The sequence below is a fragment of the Struthio camelus genome, chromosome 1, assembly GCF_040807025.1.
Source record: "Struthio camelus isolate bStrCam1 chromosome 1, bStrCam1.hap1, whole genome shotgun sequence".
Taxonomy (NCBI): Eukaryota; Metazoa; Chordata; class Aves; order Struthioniformes; family Struthionidae; genus Struthio; species Struthio camelus.
Window position 1 is genome coordinate 200,148,769 of NC_090942.1, and position 20,060 is coordinate 200,168,828.

At 42.7% G+C, this 20,060-nt stretch overlaps 1 protein-coding gene across 6 annotated transcripts in view; it reads right to left on the reverse strand.

Annotated features, from left to right (window-relative positions):
• The window catches only part of MTUS2 (microtubule associated scaffold protein 2), a 326,089-nt gene that overhangs the window by 286,093 nt on the left and 19,936 nt on the right, over window positions 1-20,060 (reverse strand). Inside the window, exon 1 of one of the 6 annotated variants that reach the window (XM_068930161.1) lies at window positions 9,543-9,840. The exons of 4 other annotated variants lie outside the window; for them this stretch is intronic. The gene's annotated coding sequence lies outside the window, so the exon portion shown is untranslated. Of the gene's footprint in view, window positions 1-8,983; window positions 9,514-9,542; window positions 9,841-20,060 lie in introns of those variants that run through there. One more of the 6 variants, XM_068930160.1, reaches the window with a different exon arrangement.

The following is a 20,060-nucleotide window of genomic DNA, read 5'->3' on the forward strand; positions in this document are numbered from 1 at the left end:
TCATTAATCTCCCCCCAGCGTACGATCCAAATAACCCCGATACGCCCTTTCCAGAGGTAAAGAGAAAGGAAAGGAAGTAGAAACTTCTGTTACTGCAGTCTCTCAAAGCCTCTTTGCTCTGGATGCAGAGATGGGCTAATTTCTGTCTTACAGCCTGAAAATGTGCTTTCTCTGCGACTGCCCTTGGGCACGCAGCGGAGAAGAGGGGTGCAGGGGGATTTGCAGAAGAGGCGTCACATTTGCAGAGCAAGCGGCATGTCTGCCTGCACCGCTGACACCTCTTACTCCTGGGAAAGCCCCCACCTTTTTCAGCCGGCGGGTGAAAGGGGGTTCGGCGCCGCTGGCTGCCTCTCTGCGAACCGGGGCCGTGCGGGTGCCCCTCGCAGCGAAAAGCCTCGCCGGGGCCAGCTCAGAGCTGCACCCACCACCCCGCTTCGCAGCGACCCTCGAGGCCACCTTAGTGCACCCGTTACTACACGCGATCACTGCCACGGAGAGATCAGGTGGCAAATTACAGGTTTTATTAACGCGAGTAACCTCAGCTCAGCAAAGCAGTCATTTCTCAGCCGCTGTATCTCTCTCAGGCGAAATTCCCGTGGCCTATACCCAATGTACTCCTACTAACAAAAAACGACCGTTTCCTTCCAGAAACTGGCCAGAAATGAGTAGGCCAGACATTTCAGGGGGCTCATCTGAAAAATTCATTGTTTTCTCATGTTAATTACCTATTGCCTTTAATCTCTTCAGACACGCAACTTCTATTTTTCATCCAAAAATATGCCCTCATTTTTATTTGCTCAGAGGCAGACAGTCAAGTATTGTAGGCTTTATACGAACACACACCAAGAAACAGACGTTACCTCAAAGAATTTGCACAAGTTTAGGATGAGAGAACGCGTGGTGAAAAAGCAAAACTTCTGCGGAAGAAACACAGCAGCGAAATGCTTTGTCCCAGGTCACCCAACAAGGAAAGTGCCACTGACCTCCTGACTGAACAGCTTAGTACCCTGTTTACTAGCAAATGCTGCTGCCCTGTAATCACCTCATCCTTCTAAGCTCTTAAAAATGTATCTTATGTAGTTGAAGAGAGTACACTGCAAGTTCCCTTTAAGAAATCTGGAATTTCAAACCCGATGATGCTCTAAAATGTAAATCCCCAGGGTGTCTACCCAAACCAACGCTCTTTGCGGCCAGGGAAGGAGGGGGAGAATACACGCACACGCACTATATGCACAAAGGCGTTTTCCAAGACAACAAAACATATGTCATGTTTTAGCTGGGAAAACGTAGAATCAAAGTTAAAGCAGCAATGATTATAATCTATCCAGACTCTGATCCTAACCAAGCACAGATACATTAAATATGAAAGTGTTAATCCTTGAAGGCATACAGATATTTGATTAGGCAAGGTGTACTGATCAGTAAAAATTAATTCTGACATTAAAACCTATACTGAATTTTGTCCTTCTGCTTATTTAGTTTAACTAAAGTCATGTAACAGAATCACGTTTTAGTTCCGGTGGTTCTGTACAGGAGGCTGTTCTGCTTTCCTTCTCTGCTGTTTCCTCCCCTTTTTTGGAAGAAAATTAATTGGCAGCACCATTCTGCTCACATCTCCGCTATGCTCAGGCCCTTCCTTACTCTGGGGCACTCTGCAGCTGGGAAGCTGCAACAAAAAAGATTGTTTTGAAGAGAGAGAAAAAAAAAAAAAAAAGCATTTTCTCCCCCCTTCCTTTGAAACAATGAATACAGTTGCCCACATCTTAAAAGATGCCAGAGATATGTTACACCATGGTGCAGTATTTTGAAGAAAATCAATAACCTGAGAAAGACCACTAGACTCCTGGATGAATCTCACGTCTGGCAGCATATCTGACAGCTTTAGCCATCGAAAAGTTACACATTTAGTTTTATCTAGTGCTTTAAATTCTATAGTGCTATCAGAGCCATAAGTAGAGAAACACAAACACGTACAGAGCATAATTCGACCCACTACCCCAGATACCTAATTTAAAATGGGATAGGACCTACTTTCAGAGGTCTATGTCTGTCTTCATCTCCAGTCCCTGTATACCATAGCTGCACCCATGTACTGCTTATATCTAATTCCCTTTTATCTCTCTTCACTGCTGCTTCCAGCAGGGTCTAAGTTGGGATAGGTAGAAGATACAGAATGACATAAATCCCTGCAAGCAGAGGTGTGCGTGGCCACTCACTGAGTGATAGGCAACCATTGACCTTCACTAGGTCGTCATCTGTGTTAGCAGAGCTCCAGTGGCACTAACGCGAGGAGAAAAGCAAGGTTTTGGCTGCTCCTCTCTAAAATTTATTCAATGAGTAGCGATCTCCTCCAGGGGTTGGCTCCTCCCTTGCTCTGTACTCGAATGCCTTCATACGCAATCAAAAAGTCATCCTCATAGGTAAACTCAGGAAGTGTGAGTTGGATGAGTGGACGGTGAGGTGGATTGAGAACTGGCTGGATGGCCGAGCTCAGAGGGTGGTGGTCAGTGGCTCAGAGTCAAGTTGGAGGCCTGTAGCTAGTGGTGTCCCCCAGGGGTCAGTCCTGGGTCCAGTCTTGTTCCATGTATTCATCAGTGACCTGGAGGAAGGGACAGAGTGCACCCTCAGCAAGTTTGCTGATGATACTGAACTGGGAGGAGTGACTGACCCACCAGAAGACTGTGCTGCCACTCAGAGGGACCTGGACAGGCTGGAGAGGTGGGCGGAGAGGAACCTCCTGACGTTCAACAGAGGCAAGTGCAGGGTCCTGCACCTAGGGAGGAATAATCTCAGGCAGCAGGACAGGCTGGGGATTGACCTGCTGGCAAGCAGCTCTGCCGAGAAGGACCCGGGAGCACTGGTGAACAACAAGTAAAGCATGAGGCAGCAGTGTGCCCTTGTGGCCAGGAAGGCCGATGGTCTCCTGGGGTGCACTAGGCAGAGCGTTGCCAGCAGGTGGAGGGAGGTGATCCTGCCCCTCTCCTCAGCCCTGGTGAGGCCTCCCCTGGAGTCCTGTGTCCAGTTCTGGGCTCCCCAGAGAGGGAGAGACATGGCACTACAGGAAAGAGTCCAGTGGAGGGCTACAAAGATGGTGAGGGGACTGGAGCATCTCTCCTCTGAAGAAAGGCTGAGGGAGCTGGGCCTGTTCAGCCTGGAGAAGAGAAGACTGAGGGGGGATCTGATCAATGTGTACAAGTATCTGAAGGGGGGGGTTTTAACAGGATGGGGCCAGATTCTTCTCTGTGGTGCCCAGCGACAGGACAAGAGGCAACGGGCAGAAACTGAACCACAGGAAGTTCCATCTGAACATGAGGAAAAACTTCTTCCCTGTGAGGGTGACAGAGCGCTGGAACAGGTTGCCCAGAGAGGCAGTGGAGTCTCCTTCGCTGGAGACATTCAAAAGCTGTCTGGACGCGATCCTGGGCAATGTGCTCTAGGTGACCCTGCTTGAGCAGGGAGGTTGGACTAGATGATCTCCAGAGGTCCCTTCCAACCTCAACCATTCTGTGATTCTGTGAGTTGCAATAATTCAATGTTAAGGCTTAACTTAACCTTTTCTCCTCCTTCCCCTGCACTATTGTTCACAGGTTTTCAGATGAATTTTCTCAGATCTGTCAATTTACATTTGCCTTACTTCAGCCTAAAAGACAGGAAATCTAGTTTTTATAATTCTGCAGTTATAAACGTCTCTCTGTCCTCACCACAGCTTGCAACACCTCCCAGTTCAGCACTACCTTCAAATTCAATTGATTTTTGTATTCAAAGATCATTAGTTAAGGCCAACCTTAATGCAAATTCCTGTGAGAACTCCAGGGACACTACGTCTCAATTTAAAGTTTGATGATCTATCATTACCATTCATGCCATGTTCAGTATGCCTGATATCACTGGGGTCCAAGAAAATTTATTTGATGTGGTAGGCAAGACTGGGAGGCTATGAAATATTTTAATGTAAGGACAAAACTAATAGTACTGTACTTCTGTAAATGTCACCTTTAAAAAACACTTTTATGTTCTATAATTTTCCTTTATGAACCACGTGTACCTTCCTCATTAGTCCATTAGCTTCAAGATAACGCATACATTTCTCTCCTAGGAGTTTAATAATTACTTGATTATGGTCTGGATATAATATTACCCAGCACTATATGCCAGAATAATATTTCTTTTACATCATTACAATATTTATTTTCTCTAACTGAAGTTATTTCCAAAATTCCTATGACTTCTAAAGAAATTTGCAATGATTTACTAAATAATTCCCTATTTCAGAATATCTGTCCTTCATACTTGCAGGTATATGCATCTCCAGTCATTCCTAACTCTCTAGTCATTGTAGTATTTATTAAGCGTTATAATTGCCAATTATCCATCCACATTAGCATATATTCAACCAAAAAAAAGGTAAATAAAAGAGGAGTAGGAGAAAGAGACTTCCTACAGTGAGGGGGTTGAAAAGCCATACATTTTGAAGTCTCACTGCACTCATCTCCAGGGTACTCAGGTTAAATGTGAATGACCCAGATTCTGTGTATATGCATGAACTTATCAATTAGGTTATAAAGGTTACATCTACAATGGCACAGTTCCAAAGCAATTAGAAAAGAGCCCTCACAATCAAAGTCTCAGCAGTGCATTTCCATGTTAAAATATAGAGCAATTTTAATTTATAATCCACAACTGCTCCAGCTTTATCAATTATGATCTCTGTTGATATTTGCTCTAGTGCTGGCGACAACGATCGTTCTTCAAGTAAGAAAGGATTTTAGCAGATATGAAATGCATATGCCAAATGTCAGAATACTCTTTTGGATCAGCATTTACATTTTAATTTGTCTGCTTGGTTAATGAATGGTTTAACTCCACTGTGATAGCCACCCTGAAATTTGTCTATAAAGCGTTGTTCAGTTTTTAGGTCTAGACTCATAGTTCTTGTAGTGGTCTTTCATGTTACACCAAAATAAAATAGAGCTTACGCTGCCATTATACTTTCCATAAGCATGTAAAATGTCATACAAGGACTTAATAAATCAACATAAATCAAGCTGTACAGTTACACAGGATGCTGCCCATTGGCTATACAGATGTAAACCCAGGAACAGAATTTGGGCTGATTATTTGGAATAGGTTTCAAGTGGATACCCACACTTCTCAGATGGCTGAAAATATAGTTTAATATAGGAAGCATCCTGCCAGCTAGAGCTGCACCATCATGACTCTTTGTCATACATTTTGTACTAGGATGTGCAGTCACGAAAAATACTTCTCCAATGTCAACTCTATTTTACTTCAGATCTGTTTTTGTTGTTATGTCCACTGCTGGGATCCTCCAGTGACATACAGAAAGGGTAGATGCACAGCTCCACAGACCAGGAAATATCTGGAGAACGTAGATACCTAGGGAACCATGTATCCAGAATATAGGGACTCAGTGGGTTTTGGCACTGCCCAAAAATTCCTCAATCACCTTTCTGGATTTAAGTTCCTATTTCCTCCTTAAATGCCAAACATGTATTTCCACCTCTCTCTTGGTGCCTAACGCTGGCTTCTGGGGCCAGACACCTAAAGATGAGCAAAAATCAGCCCCTAGCTCCAAACACAGCCTTTGAGTGATTTAGCCCTGGCTCTTCTAAAGCTCTCCCATCAAAGGTGGCTTTTGAAAACGAGACTCGGCTGTTTTGAAAATCTTGAGGTTTTTTTTTTTAGGTCAGGGAGATTGTCTTAACAGGAAAGCTAGCTTTACAATGCTCCTTATTTTTCAAATACTTATCTAAGTATCTGGCAACCATGGAAGCACCATGGAAATACACTTTAAAAATAAAAGCACAGTCCTGCCTTCAGTTCCCAGGGTGCAAGTTTTTCTGAGGAGGGAGAGCAGACACCACAAGCAGTTTCATGTGCAAAAAGTGTCGCAAGTGGCCCGCAGTGGACTCTCGTGCCGACCCTCCAAGGCACGCACTGCAGCCTGCAGGATGTCTCCATCCATCCCACCGCCAGGGTGGCTCTGTGCAGAGGGGCAGCCAGACAAGGCAACCCCCAGCGCTCCCTCCCAACCTGCCTTTGTCCATGGTCATCAAAGAAGCTGGGCAAAAGCTTGTGCCTTCACACAGCACCGCAAACAACCATATGCATAGAGTCTCATTCACCACATGGGGAAGACACGGAGTTGGAGGGAAGCCCCCTTCTGTATATGTATATTTGCATGTTTTGAGTGAGGCTGATGAGGGACAGGAGCTCCTCAGTACTGGAATCAGACCCTGGGATGCAGAAACCTGGGCCATCCTAAGGCACAGGCCTTTCTAATGTGTTAAAAATTAATCCAGAAAGGCAATGAAGGAGATATTTGGGGGAAAGGAGAGATTAAAATAATATTTTTTTCAAAGCACTGTACCTATTTCAGACATTCTTACATCATGTTTCCATAGGAACTGGCATGCAAAGGAGTGTGCTCCAGCAACACTCACAAATGTTGGCTGGTTTAGTGGCTTGTTAAAGGACGAGTTAGGGCCACCATAACCATTCTGATAGCACCAAGCACCTGATGCCTTTGCTACACAACAGGATCTTGGTTGTGATGTTTTGCAAAATCTAGAAAAATAACAGTTTTCACCTCTTTTTTTCCCTCTCCTCCTGCGGGCATGGCTGATTTCCCACCCTCATGCGGCCATTGCACTAAACACTGCCCAGCCAGACCTCCTGCAAGGCCTTGCGACACTTGTGTTCATATCAGGTTTTCCATAGCCACATAGCAACGTCGAGAGAGCAAACAAAGCAGGTTTGTTTGAGGACTGGGGAGGTGAGGCATCCTACCAAGTAACACGCTGACCTGGCTTCTGCATCCAGCTTTGCTACTCTCCTGCTGAGTGACCTCCTGCAAGTTGTTCCAGGTAAGGTTTTCTCCATCTGTTGGCTGCCTGAAATGCACTGTCCAGCTTAGCTGTGCAAGCACCTTCACTAGCTGACAAAGACTGCATCTACCCTGCCAAAAACATACACCACTTGGAGAGTTCTCTGGTCCGCAGACCACTTGCATGACTACACCTGTCTCCACCTACCTGGTCACATCCACACATCAAGCACTGGCTTAGGTCTCAAGGCACCATGTAGCAAATTGGTATTTTTTCCACTCAAATTGTCTGATATAATTTCAGGTCTGTGTTGCAGCTCAGCAGAGCAGCATTTTTTTACTGTATGAAGGGTGTGTGTTGCACATCCTAGAGCAAGGCATAGCCATATGTGGGCATTCGATAACCCTCCTGCTGGAATAGCACTAGAGACCATACACGATGTGGGGAGCCCAACCTGATGTGGTATCTTCTGTAATTCCTCTAGGGAGCAGCCCCCTAAGTAAATTGCCCTCAGAAGTAACGCAGGTTTTGTCTCAGAGAGAATTAATTGATTTGCTCCACAAGATAAGTGTGTGAGCAAATGAACATGCCTCCAGCCTGTCTCATCAATGGACCAGGACCTGGGAGTGAGCCAGAGAGTTAAGCTCCTCCAGAGAGTGACTTTGTGAGATGATTTTGTGCCTCTCTCCCTTTGACTGTGGTAGAAGCCTAATGACCAGCTTAGCGTTCAGATGGCTAAAATGAGGCAAAATGATTCCTCTACCCTGTGCTACTATTCTTGAACGTGAACAGCAGCGTAGCGACAATGATCTCACTTGCAAAGGACTTCCTTACCATCCCATGAAAAGTGCTGTATAAGAACTAGTAAATAGTACTTATTTATTGAGAGAAAACAGAATTTCGTCTACTTCTGGATAAAAAAACTTAAGTACACAGCTATTGTGCACAGATCTGCCTGACTTGCCCCAAATAAAGGTGGACAGCTTCAAACAATCAGGATCAAACACGCACTCTCTTTTGGAGCTGCCAGGTTAACTTCACAGTCCAGTTGCAAATTCAGCTAAAAAGCTGAGGATTCTACTTCTGGCCAGAAGCATCATCCAGTCCAGAGCCAGTAGGCAAAAGTAATCTCAACCCAAATGCTCCACCTGGGCAGGAGCCAACCACTAGCATCCTTAAACTGTTGTGTAAGCATTAAAAATTACTCAGGTTTAAAGTGAATTTTGCAACTGAGTAGTTGCCTACAGCATAGAGGTATCTTACAAATACTGAAAGAGACAATACATTAATTTAGATATTCAGATACTCCACATACTGCAATAATTCTTTCTAATTCAAAGAATGTTAAATGTAGATATTCCCAAGAAAATTCATATATAAATTAAAGATTTGGCAAACACAAATATCAACATAGGAAGTCTGCATCCAAACCATATTTTAAATGTTACAAAAACAGTTTCTATTAGTGGAAGGATAGAAGTAACTATACAGGCAGTTCTAACAGCATTACATTTAAATATTATTAAAAAAACCACACACACAGGAATTCTGCATTTAAAACCTGAATGTTTAAAATAAGAAAATTCCAATTATTTGATCTCTTTTGCCACCTTTCTAATAAAGCAACTGCAGGGAAGGTGCTTTGAAACTGTATCCTCTTATGTCCACACCTTGTATCTTAAGGACCAGGAGCAGTATATTAAAAATACACGTGACCTGTACTTCAGTGCCTCAGAAGTCATACACTGAAGCAAAAGATGAAATGCTTTTTTTCCAGTTTAATAAACTGGACGAAATTTACTGGGTCAAACCAGTATCTTAACAAAGACCCAAAAGCACTGTGTATGTTTTGAGTGTGCGTTTGCCCGACTCTAGGTGCAAACAGGGAGATTCCCAGCTGGGAACAAAGTCACGAACGATGGTGAAACGTAACCCAGCACTACGTACCACAAGCAGTCTACTGCATAGCCCAGACAAACTAAACAAAAACAACACACACAGGTAGCAAACAGGGTATAGACAGCGCATAGACACTAGGATTTCTGCTGCTGTGGTGTTTTTACCGAATAACTCGAAGTCTGTAATAAAGAGCACTGCAAATCCCGCATCGGATAAGCTGGCTGGCACGAACTCACCCAGCTGCCCAGCTTTCGGCTCTGCGCTCCTTGGAAAGCAAGCCGGATCCAGGTCTTTTTTCTCACATGCAAACTTAGGACAGTCTGTCTCACCCGAGACCGCATCGCGCTCCAGGGCGATGCCCGCGCCGTTTTCAAAGGAGGAGGCGCGGAGCGGGGGCAGCCTGAGCCCGGGGAGAGGCGCGCTCCCCCATGCCGCCGCAGCTCGTCGAGCTCCCCCGGGAGCCAGGAGCTCGTCAGGACCTACTGAGCTGACAACCAGCTCCTGAAATCATGTCTTCAGCTTCGCTCTCCCACTGCCAACGCTCAGCGCATGGAAACAATTAAAAAAGCAATCCAGGCATTTCTCCTACAGGCTGGAGAGAGAGAAAGAGGCTGCCACAGCAATGCCTGTTTTGAATGCATGGCAGATGCACGGGAGCAACGGGGATGATGCTATAGATGAGCACAGGCAGAAATAGCTACGAGAACGAGCTGGCTCAGGGTGGGTGGGGGGAAAGCCTGCCATCTCCCTCGAGCAGCGACTTCACCCAAACCAGTAGCTGACCTGCCGACTCACCGAGCATCCTCCTTGGACAGTCACCTCCAGCTCTAAACCTCACACGGAAAAAATCCTTCTGGCACCGCCAAGGGCAGGCGCTTCGGGAGACAGCATCATCTTGGCGTCGCTCTGCCTTGGAGCACGAAACCTGCACGCGGCGTGCCCAGCGTGTTGGTGCCGTTCCCACAGTCCTGCCGGGAAGTCACTGCTCACAGACCCCTGCTGCGCCGACAGGGAAAGTCAGTGACTGCTGCTCAGAAAACACTGTCTAAGCACAGGGCCCAGGGCGTCCTCCTTGCTGCTCTTACCAGCCCACAAGGCGACAATGCAGAGCTGTCACCTGTCACTTTGGCAGTGTATCTGCAGAAATGTGAAAGAGCTAAATATGAGGGGGTTACCCAGCTGCCACCATTTAAAATTCCTTTGCCTCCCCCCAACCATGGTAAAAAAAAATATTTTATTCTAAAATAGGAAAATGGTCTCACCTGACTGCACGTGTACTGGGATACAAGAAAGATTAAAAATCATGTATTCTGATGCTGCTTCAGCGGGAACGATCAGCTAGTTACTCCCTTACCCTGTGTGGTGTCGGTCCCACGGCCCCCAAGCCTGTGGCTGCTGTTATGATGGAGCAACCGCATGGCCTGAACTGAGCCAAGACTGGCAGGGACCCTTTCAGCCAAACTAGAGGTGGCAGTTTGGGAAAGGAGACAATCCTAAACAAATCTGATAAAAGAAAAAAAAAATGGATAAAGGGAAGGAAAGACAAAGGGAAAGAGGTGAGCATCACTGCTGCTGTTGCACCAGGGGAGGGTGGCAAGGGGAGTGTGCATACTAGAGAGGAGAGGGACCTAAAAGGAGAAGAGGACTGGGGACTGCACAAGTAAAGCTAAGTGACACGAATGCAGTGTTTCAGGCACACACGGGGCAATGGGACCAAGGGCAGCCACGCCACTATCCTCCTCTGCCCCTGCCACTGCTACCTCGAGCCACAGAAGAGGCTCCTACAGACCTACCATCTAATGCCACTACTGTAGGAGAGCGGCTGCCTTCTCCACCACCTGTCATTGCTACTAGTCAAGGTTACTTTAGGAAATCTTGTAAGGTTACATCTGTTCAGGAAATCAAATACGGCCAGGAAGTTTAACTGGGACAGAGGCCAGCTCTAAGCTATGACTGTTGCATGCAAAACGTCTACTGGAGATGTTCCCTGGGACTCTCCAAGTCCCAAAACATGCCTGGGAAGTCATCAGGAGAAAACTGGTTGACACGGGCCATACTCATGCCAGGGATTCCTTCAGCACTTCCCCTGTGCAGACAGCGACTTCCCAAGGCCTGACTACATTCCCAGGCATGCCAGGGTTTGCTAGCAGAGACAAACCCAGAGCTGATCATAGTACTGCAGCTGTTTGGACAAAACCCACTGGTTTTTTAATCCTCCTTCATTTGTCTCTGCTATTATGGAAGACCAGTAAAAATAGTATTTTTTTTCATGGTTTGAGAACTCAAAAACCATGCAATAGATTTAATTCAAATCCTCGAAAATAAATGGCAGCTAGGGTTTGCTTTTTCTTTTTTTGACTTCCTGAACAGAGATGCAAAGAGAAATACCAACTTGATGCAAACAATTGCAACAGCAATGGCTAAGTTAAAAAAAAAAATGTACCCAGGCAAATGTTAATGTTTTCCACAAAAAAGAAAATAGACTTATTTTTATAAGAAATATTGATTGTTTTTCCTGATTATGCAGTCTTAGCAGATGAGTCTGCTTAGTCAATGTAGCATGACAGTAGTTGGGAGGTAGTATTATGGCAATCCACTGTAGTTTAAATTAAAGTTTTTCAAATTCACTAAACATAGATAGAAAGTGCATGTGTACCACTAAAATCAAAGAGATTTGGTTGAAAGAAACTCAAAGTGTAACCCTTCTCTGTTTTTATACTCATATCAGTAAGTGGTACTTCCTTTGAAGCAGTGCAGCAGTAAGTTTGAAAAGCAGGTAAATGTGTGGTCAGAAGTGAGGGGTTTTTGGCAGTCGACTGAAAATAATTACATTGCATAAAACAGCTCATGATTTCACTCCCATACTTGTGTGCATGTGTTTTGTATTACTTTCACAATAAGGTGAACAGTTATCACATTTTCATTGTCAAAGCGGAGAACATGGTTGAGATATTTATGATTTGACATTTACCATTTAAATGATGGTAAAAAAAACAAGAACAATAACAGATGGTCTTCTTTTAAATTAATGTAAGCTATTATGTACTATTTATGGTTTAAAAGAACCAAAAAGCAAACACAGTATGCTTCCCCTGCTACATAATACTTTGTCTGAAGACAGATTTAAGATTTAATTTGTTGAAATAAAGGTGAACTGGAGGCCAGTTTTTGTCTGAAGTGTATGTTAAGCACAATTTACCTTTGTGTGCTTGCTTTGTAAAATTCTTTAACTCCAGTGAATTATTTATTTGCAAAAAGTAGTTAAATATCTTTTTTATCCTTTTAATATGTCTTAGTTGCCGATTATTTTAACAGCTAAAAACCTGCCCTGGACATCCATGATCTTCAATTTTTTTTTTTTTCCAAGGAGGAACTCCTGATTTCTCTTAAGCATCATCTTCTACTAGGAATAAATACTTTTGATAACCCAAATTGGGGCTCTTCTTGTAGGCAACAATACATATATTGCTTATTTACCAATATAGCTTTGATGCAAAAGACATTATTTCACCTGCTGAAATATCATGAATTTCAGTCTTGCACAAAGAACCCTAAGTCAGCAAAAGATAGGACAACCAGTCTTCCACCAGTAACTGGTGACAAATACCAACATTCCTCATAAATCAAGTCCACAACAACATAAGACAAATATAAAGTCTCTTTTAACCAAAACCACAAAGAATATACCCCAAAGAACCAAATTAAAAACTTGGACACAACAGGAACACAAATCCAAGCGGCTCATGAGAACAGAGGCCACTACAAATAAGAATCTGAAATGCTTTCTTTATAGCATGTCAGCTATTAAGATCTGTGTGTCATCGAGATCAAATTTTGCACTTCAAATGTTTTTTAATCACAGCTTGTGAAAAATCATCATATATTTGCTTCAGAAACAAATTTTAACTAAATACAATTGCACAATTAATCATCTTTTGTCTAACGTGAAAGCATTCAAATAATACATTATTGTCTAACGCAGGCAACTGATGCAACAAGTTAAAATCAGCATTAGAATCTGTTTTCCACTGGTACCAACACATACAATTCCCCCTACAAAATAACAGCTATCTGGAAGAGAAAGTCCAGTTGCCTATAATGTACTTTAACACTCAACTCTGGAACAGCTTTTTAACTATGTGAATTTGGTGCTTGTGGGATCTGCAAGGTTGAGGCTCTAGGGATTAAAGTCCCCCTTGACTGGAAAACTGTCACAGAAGTGGCAGTGAAAGCCCCCATTGGCTTGCTTCAGCCATCATAAGGTCTAGAAGAGCTCCCCGGTTCCTTCACAAACATTTCATCTCCAGCCTTTACGGGCAAGCTGCCAACCAGGATTAATTTACAGCTGCCATTTATTCTATTCAGATGCTCACTGCTGATATTTTATGTTTTGATGGTCTTCCTGTAACGAAAGTTGAAAGCTTTTTTCATAGGTGCTACCCTCTTGGATTGCATAGCAATATGAACCAAATACCTCAGAAGATGATGAAAGTAGCAGGGAGAAGGCATACAAGGGATGGTCACTCCCACATCTCAGATCCAACAGTTAAAGACTGAACAAGCTCTTATGCATGAGATTTTATTTTATATCCCTCTAAGTATATTCTCAAGAACTACAGCTTATATAACGTGATGTGCATGTCTCCTTTTGAACTTCTTGGCTGTTCACAAGCAACTTGGAAGGGTCAAGTTTCCACAACTTTTGTGAAAGTAGGTGACTAGGGAGAGAGAACTTTTATAAAGTAAGGTTGACAAAAAAAGGCTATAAAGTAAGCTTTAACTTCATAGGACAACAGAAAATCTCCATGGGAAAGAGCTTTCCTTAATGATGGGAACGCTGCAACTGAAATTAGTATCTTATGAGACACCAAGGAATTCACCTCTTCATCAAGGTTTCTCTCCCATGGTAACTGTCTGTTGTCTAATAAGGTGCAGCTGTGATTGATGTTTCCCCTGTAATTACAGCTTCTCTAAGGGCTCTCCTGCATGTGGTTTCTCTGATGCATAATAAAGGCTTAGTATAACACACTTAAAAGCTGAACTAACCGTAAGACACTCATTTAGTGGAAACCAAGCTTCATTAGTTCTGCTGCTGGTTCTGTGACCACTAGCACATTTCCTAAGTCTTGAAATCCATAAAACTATCATCATTTTTTGAATTGTACTGATTTTTGTGGTGCATTGCTTCACGTGCATGCCACAGTTTGTGAATGCTGTGGTTATACCTATTATGCAAAAGGGATTTTTTTTCTGAATCAACTTGGATTTGCCAATTTTTCATTTTATAGAATGTCCCAGTCCAGCAACGAGAACTGGAGTTCTCAGTACTCACAAAAAAATTCTCTAAAATTGGTTGAAAACAGTGGAAACTTTCCAGCCAGTCCAGAAAAAGCCTACTCTTCCCACCCTTATATGACAGCACATGCCATATACAAGAAAAGCTTTGTAAATACTAGTAACCCTGCACAAAAACTCTTTCATCTAAAAGCATCAGCCTTTTTGTTTTAGCTCCAACTTTAAGGATAATAATTCAAATAGAGAAAAAGAAGCATAGAGATGTCAAGCAAACTGCCAAAAGGTCATGAATCACACCACTAACAGACATCTGGTAAGAACCAGAATTTCTGAATGCCGAAAAAGGTGCTCCAATTACTAATCAATCCTTCTCTCTAGCTGCCTTTCATTGCCAACTCTGCGGATGCTGAACAAACAAGTGCCCTTCAACAAAACAACATCTAAGTTCATTTATAGTGCTGTTAAAGGTAAGTTATACCCAACAGCACGGAAAGATTTTCTCCTGAAGGAATGATTTGGCCATTCTGATACTGGTATTTGATGCACATACATGGCTACGTACCAATTTATTTGTATTGAAGGGACTATTAGAGTACCTGGATTCAACCTCCAGTCATGCTTAGTATCAATTAAATATTTCCAGATGCCTGAGCAGAGCCAGTCCAAAAGAGTACCCATGCAATTAATGAGTGGCATGCATTCTCTTCAGTGCACATGAAAATGGGTCAGCAACATTTTAAAGTGTGCACATGATCCTGCCCTGGGGAAGAAGAGTAAAAAAAGATGTCTTGTGATGCCTTCCAGCTCTGTTCTAAGACCAGGATATACACCGCTCAGATAAAGCCTGTGGAGTAGCACCTATTTCTATCATACTAAGACCATTCCACCTCCTTCGTTGAAGGCCTTTGTTGCATTCCTGGATTTTCCATTCTGTTCATCCCTCCAAGTCTATTTCTACCCACCCATCCCTTAGTCTCCTTCTAGTGTTCACACCTAACTTTTCCTCTTAACCTCTTTCCTCTAACCTCAGTTTCATGCCTTCCCTTATGTATTTCCACTTAGCTTTAAGCCACGTTCCTCACCCAGATGACTGTCCTTTACAATAAATAATCTTTCCTTCAAGTCTGCTTCTTTCAGGAGTCGCTCTCATCAGGGCTGGCTGGACAGAGGGAACAAAACACTTCTTCGATTTTGACGGATTCCCACATTTCATTTTCAATCAAGTTCCCAAGCAGTCCTGTTGGTCATGTAATTTTCTTGGAAGCTTACTTGTTTCCTTCTGCATCAATTCCACATTTAAGTAAAAAACATGGCAAAAAAGAAAAATAAGTGTAGGGAAACAAAAGGAATTAAGATTGGTGCCAATTTAAATGACAGGTGATAGTGTAGTGATTGTATCACTTATTTTCATATCTAATGTAATGAAAAGTACCATTTTAAGATGCAGTTGAAGCTGCAAATGATTCTCTTGCACAGTTAAGTTAAATTGGCTATGACAGAGTTGAGATATTGGTAATAGGTTTCATTTCACTCAGTACACCTTCCGTGGCTTGTTATCATATCCAAAGGCACTCACATCTTAACAGTTAACAAATGAAAGAAGTTCAGTTTATGTTCGCCAGCCTTAGCGAGCCAGACATCTTTAATGTTATTTCTGCACAGTTATTTGCAGACAGGGCCAGAGCCTGTGTGATGTGTGTCATTCAGAGTACCCTCCTGCAATCTGCAAAAGCCAGCCATGCCAGGAGCCAGTCTGCTGAATGATCTGTTAGAAGGGAGAAGAAAGAGTTAGAGCTGTGTAAATAAGAAGCACACATATAGCTGAGAAGGGAGGGTAGTCACCCTGCTAATAAAATATCTTAACTACGAAAAGTATTGTAGCATATGTAGATCAAGGCTCTGCTTATGAGTGATATTTAATAAGAGGATTACACATTGCATGTCAGAGATGTTTTCGTCTTCGCTCTTTTGTATGTACCAAGCTATTTTCTTTGGCCTCTTAGAGGAACAGCAGCACTAAACTCTTATATCGTAAGAGGTAATAAGCAACAAAAAGGGGTAGGAATTTCAGATCTGAAATTTATTCTTACCAGAATAAAAGATCTCTTCTGATATCTAAAGATTTATCATAAGGCAGATATTCTTTTATTATAGCTACAAGATAAGGCTGCATAAACAATCCCACCTTACTTTGATGACAACACACTTAACTGCTCTCGCAAAAGAAAGATGGACTCTTCTTCCACTATTGAGTACGGGGTAGAGTAAAGCAAACAGTACCCATTGAGGTCTAATTTGCAAGCCTTCCAAAGTCCAGCATTTGTACTGAGAATCTCCTTCTCTAGTGAATAATAGTTACTGATAATTTAATCACCTGCCTGGCACAGTTAAGGCCAAAGAGAAACCCGTCTTGCCCTACCCTACTGTATGGAGGTAGCTATTCCCCTGAAGCAAAGGTGATCAGTCACATGGTGGCCCAGATGCAGTGCTGGGTCACTGCAATGCCTTTCAGGTGTTCAGGAAATGGAGGTGAGTCAGCAACGCTCTCCTTACTACGTCCTCAAACCATATATAAGCAACTACACTCTGCAAAGGGCAGCTCCAGCTAGAGACCAACCAGATTCAGGGAGTATCAAGTCCAATAAGTCCCGGAGTATTTTCTTCAGGTCCTTCCAATGACTTAAGTGGGCATTTTTCAGAAATACTACAACTAATCCTTCCTTTGGATCATATGGTGATGGCACTTTTTGATAACTCCAGCACCTCAAAATTCTGTACTCCAGGAACATGGTATAATAGGCCAATCTTGTTACAGTAGCAATGTTCTTTATTTCACACACAGTTTGGATTTCTATAAACCAGTAATTCTAATCCAAATCCCTTTAACAATGTTTACAAAAAATAAAGTTATAGTGTACTAACTTAAAGTACAACATTTACAATTTTTGTCCCAGTTACAACCTGAGGGCACAGACTGTTCTCAGTACAGTAAAATAATGGAGACCTTAACGGCCTCAATCAATTAAGATCACATTTTTATGCAACTTGTAAACATACGAAGATGGTATTCTCAGCATGATCTGATGGAGATGTGATATTCACAACATTTTCAGATGCTTTAGAGAAAAAGGATAGTCCTGGCAGGATGTTCAATGACTAATCCCAAAACACACAACGTAAGAGCCAGCAAACCCTGGCAGAATCAGAAATGTAGTCAGATTCATCCAGATGGTTACTGAAACCAATGAACCTATTGACAAGGGCTGAACTGGGGCTTTCTATAAGATCTCATCATGTTGAGGTTGCCCATTCTTCTGCAAAAAATGCAGTGATAGATTTTAAAACGGTCACAAACAGAACTAATCACATAAATAGCTGGCAGAACCTGCACCAGCCAAGAGGTCACCTGTTGCTATGCTGATAGTTGACTCAAGGAAGATTGTTTGCTGAAATACCCTTCTTTACACAGCTGCATTTCCCATAGTTTTCCATCCCAGAGCACTAATCAGCAGAAAGAAATGCAGGTCACATGAGTAAGCATACAAGTCCCACTTCCCAGAGACAATATCATCCTGCTTCAGGCACCACACATTAAAGCATACCATTTCAAAGTGACAAATGAAAGACCCTCCTAAATCATGTGTCCATAACTGAATGCTGCACAGTTCAGGTATAAAAATCACTATAAGTTGCTAGAGCTGTCTTAGACTGCAAAGTGTGAGAAGACATTCAAGCCCCAAGCAGTTCTTGCATATTCAGACAAATATTCTGTTATGCTGTCTTTAATCATGAAAATCCAAAACCCTGAAGTCAATCTAGAGAGTTCACTTGATAAATGATTCCCCTTTTGGGAAAAGAGTAACTATTACCAGAAAATACCTGTTTCAGAAGGCAGAAACTCAACTTTTTAATATTCTTGCTAGTTCCCGAAAATTAGGAGACCCAGATTAAAACTGACCTAGCACTACTGAGCAGCACAAAACTTATTTCACAGCAAAGCTTTTTACTAGTGACCCCACCTAGCTTCACTAGTTGACAATCTCTGGAGGTATAGACAAAGTAGTAATAAAAATACTGCAAGAGGCACAGTCAAGTGGTGGATGAGTCTGGCCTCATTGGCCAAGAATTGTACTGGAGCAAGCATAGGGGGTCAGGTGAAGATGAAGGATTTTCAGGTCTGAGGATAAGCACTTTCTAGGCTACCAAAGGAAGCCAGCAGAGGATGTCAGAGTAGAAGGTGGTGCAGCAGTGAAGATGGGCTGTGAGAAGTGACAGGATTTGAAGTGGGACAAATTTCAAGTAATATCGAGGATGCAGGAGTGGGCATGAGGTAGTCAACTCTGCTTTCCACTGGGGCTATGGCAGAAAAGTGTGAGGGGAGGAAAAGGAGAATATCCATTTTAGCCTTGAATACCAGTGAGCCATTCAGGGAGAGGTATCAGAGACAGCATTAAGATGCAGAATGGCATGGCAGATGAGACATGTCAGGACTAAAGACGTAGTCTTGCAAAATGCTGACCTGACAGTGGTAGCCGCAATCATGAATGGTGGTAAAACCAGGTCAGTTCCCATCAGGAACAAAGAACTGCTGCCCTGGAATCCACTGGGATGGAGAGAAGATGGATTTCTAAGCTGTGGCTGAGCAAAAAACTACACACAGCATGTTTCTAACTGAAGTGTTTTTCATGGGAATTTTCTCAACAGGAATGCAAATCCGAGAATATTTACTTTTCTCAAGAAAAGAAGAAATGAAGAAGAAAATGTGTCCGGTGTGGCAAAGTTAGAATAGACCCATCAATAGCTGGAAATAAAACAGGGCAGTCATTTTTCTGAAAGCAGTTTCCTCCTTTCATTAGAGAAAAGAAGAATCTTTCCTTCTCTGCAAATCATGACTTGCCTATATCTAGGCTTTCATGATTCTACTGCTACTAATAAAATTTCAGGTCAGTTGAGCAACAGTGAAGTTCTCTTCTGACTGAACCAAAGTATTTTTTCCAGCTCATCTCTGTATGAAACTATACAGGCTTCACTATGTTTTGTTTTTGTCTCAGTTCTCTTGTAAGGAATGAAAGCTTTAGCAATGGGACATTTTCTAAAGCTCAGTCTTCCCCTCTGGCCAGTCAAGTATGATGCATTGCAGCTAGGAGATGTGAGCCACCAGGATAAACAAGAGCACAGGACTTCTAACTCATGAGTCTCACGAAGTACTGCAGCACTACAGGCAGGTACAACTTAATGTCAAACTAGTTCAAAAAAATTTCAGTTCAGTTCAATAAGCCAAAAACGTTACCTGTCAGCTGAGGGGCTGACAATGTTTCAAATGAAAACAAAATTAAACACTTGCTCATTCCCGATCAAAAACTTGCAGCAGAAATTTGTGGGGTGGTAGGCTAAATACAAAAGCAATGGCAGAACAGTTGTAAAGTATTATTCCCTCAGCTTTAGCCTAAGACTTTGGCTGAGGTGAGCACAGTGGAAGGGGATGTGTGGCTGTGAGACAGGAGGAGGTGCCCAGCGAAGCCAAAGAACGTTTGAAGTCTTAGTGATCAGCAGAAACAAGGTGAAAGAAGGGACAGCAGTGACAAGGTAGATGGAGAATCAAACAGGACGACAGATCAGGAATTTTTTTTTTTTTTAAACTGGTAATGGAACAAATGAGGAGAGAGCGTAAGAGAGTCAGGGCAGGAATTTAAAAGAAAGGGTGAAGAAATGGGTGAATGAACCAAGAGAGACCAGAAGGGAGACTTATCAACATGAGAGAAAAAACTGACTTTTGGGGCGCAGAAGATGGTGACAGGCAAAGCTTGTCATTCTCACCGACTATCACAGCAATATTATCATCAATCATTTATATAACACAGAACAAGAGTTTTTTGAGGAACAAAATTCTATGTATTTAGGGTAGCTTGGTGTGGAAAGACAGTTCAAGATCCTTCACCTACTCCCCCAAACATTCCTCTACTTCTTTATTTTACCACTTGCAATATTAGAAGTGCAATCCCTCTCCTATCCTTCAAA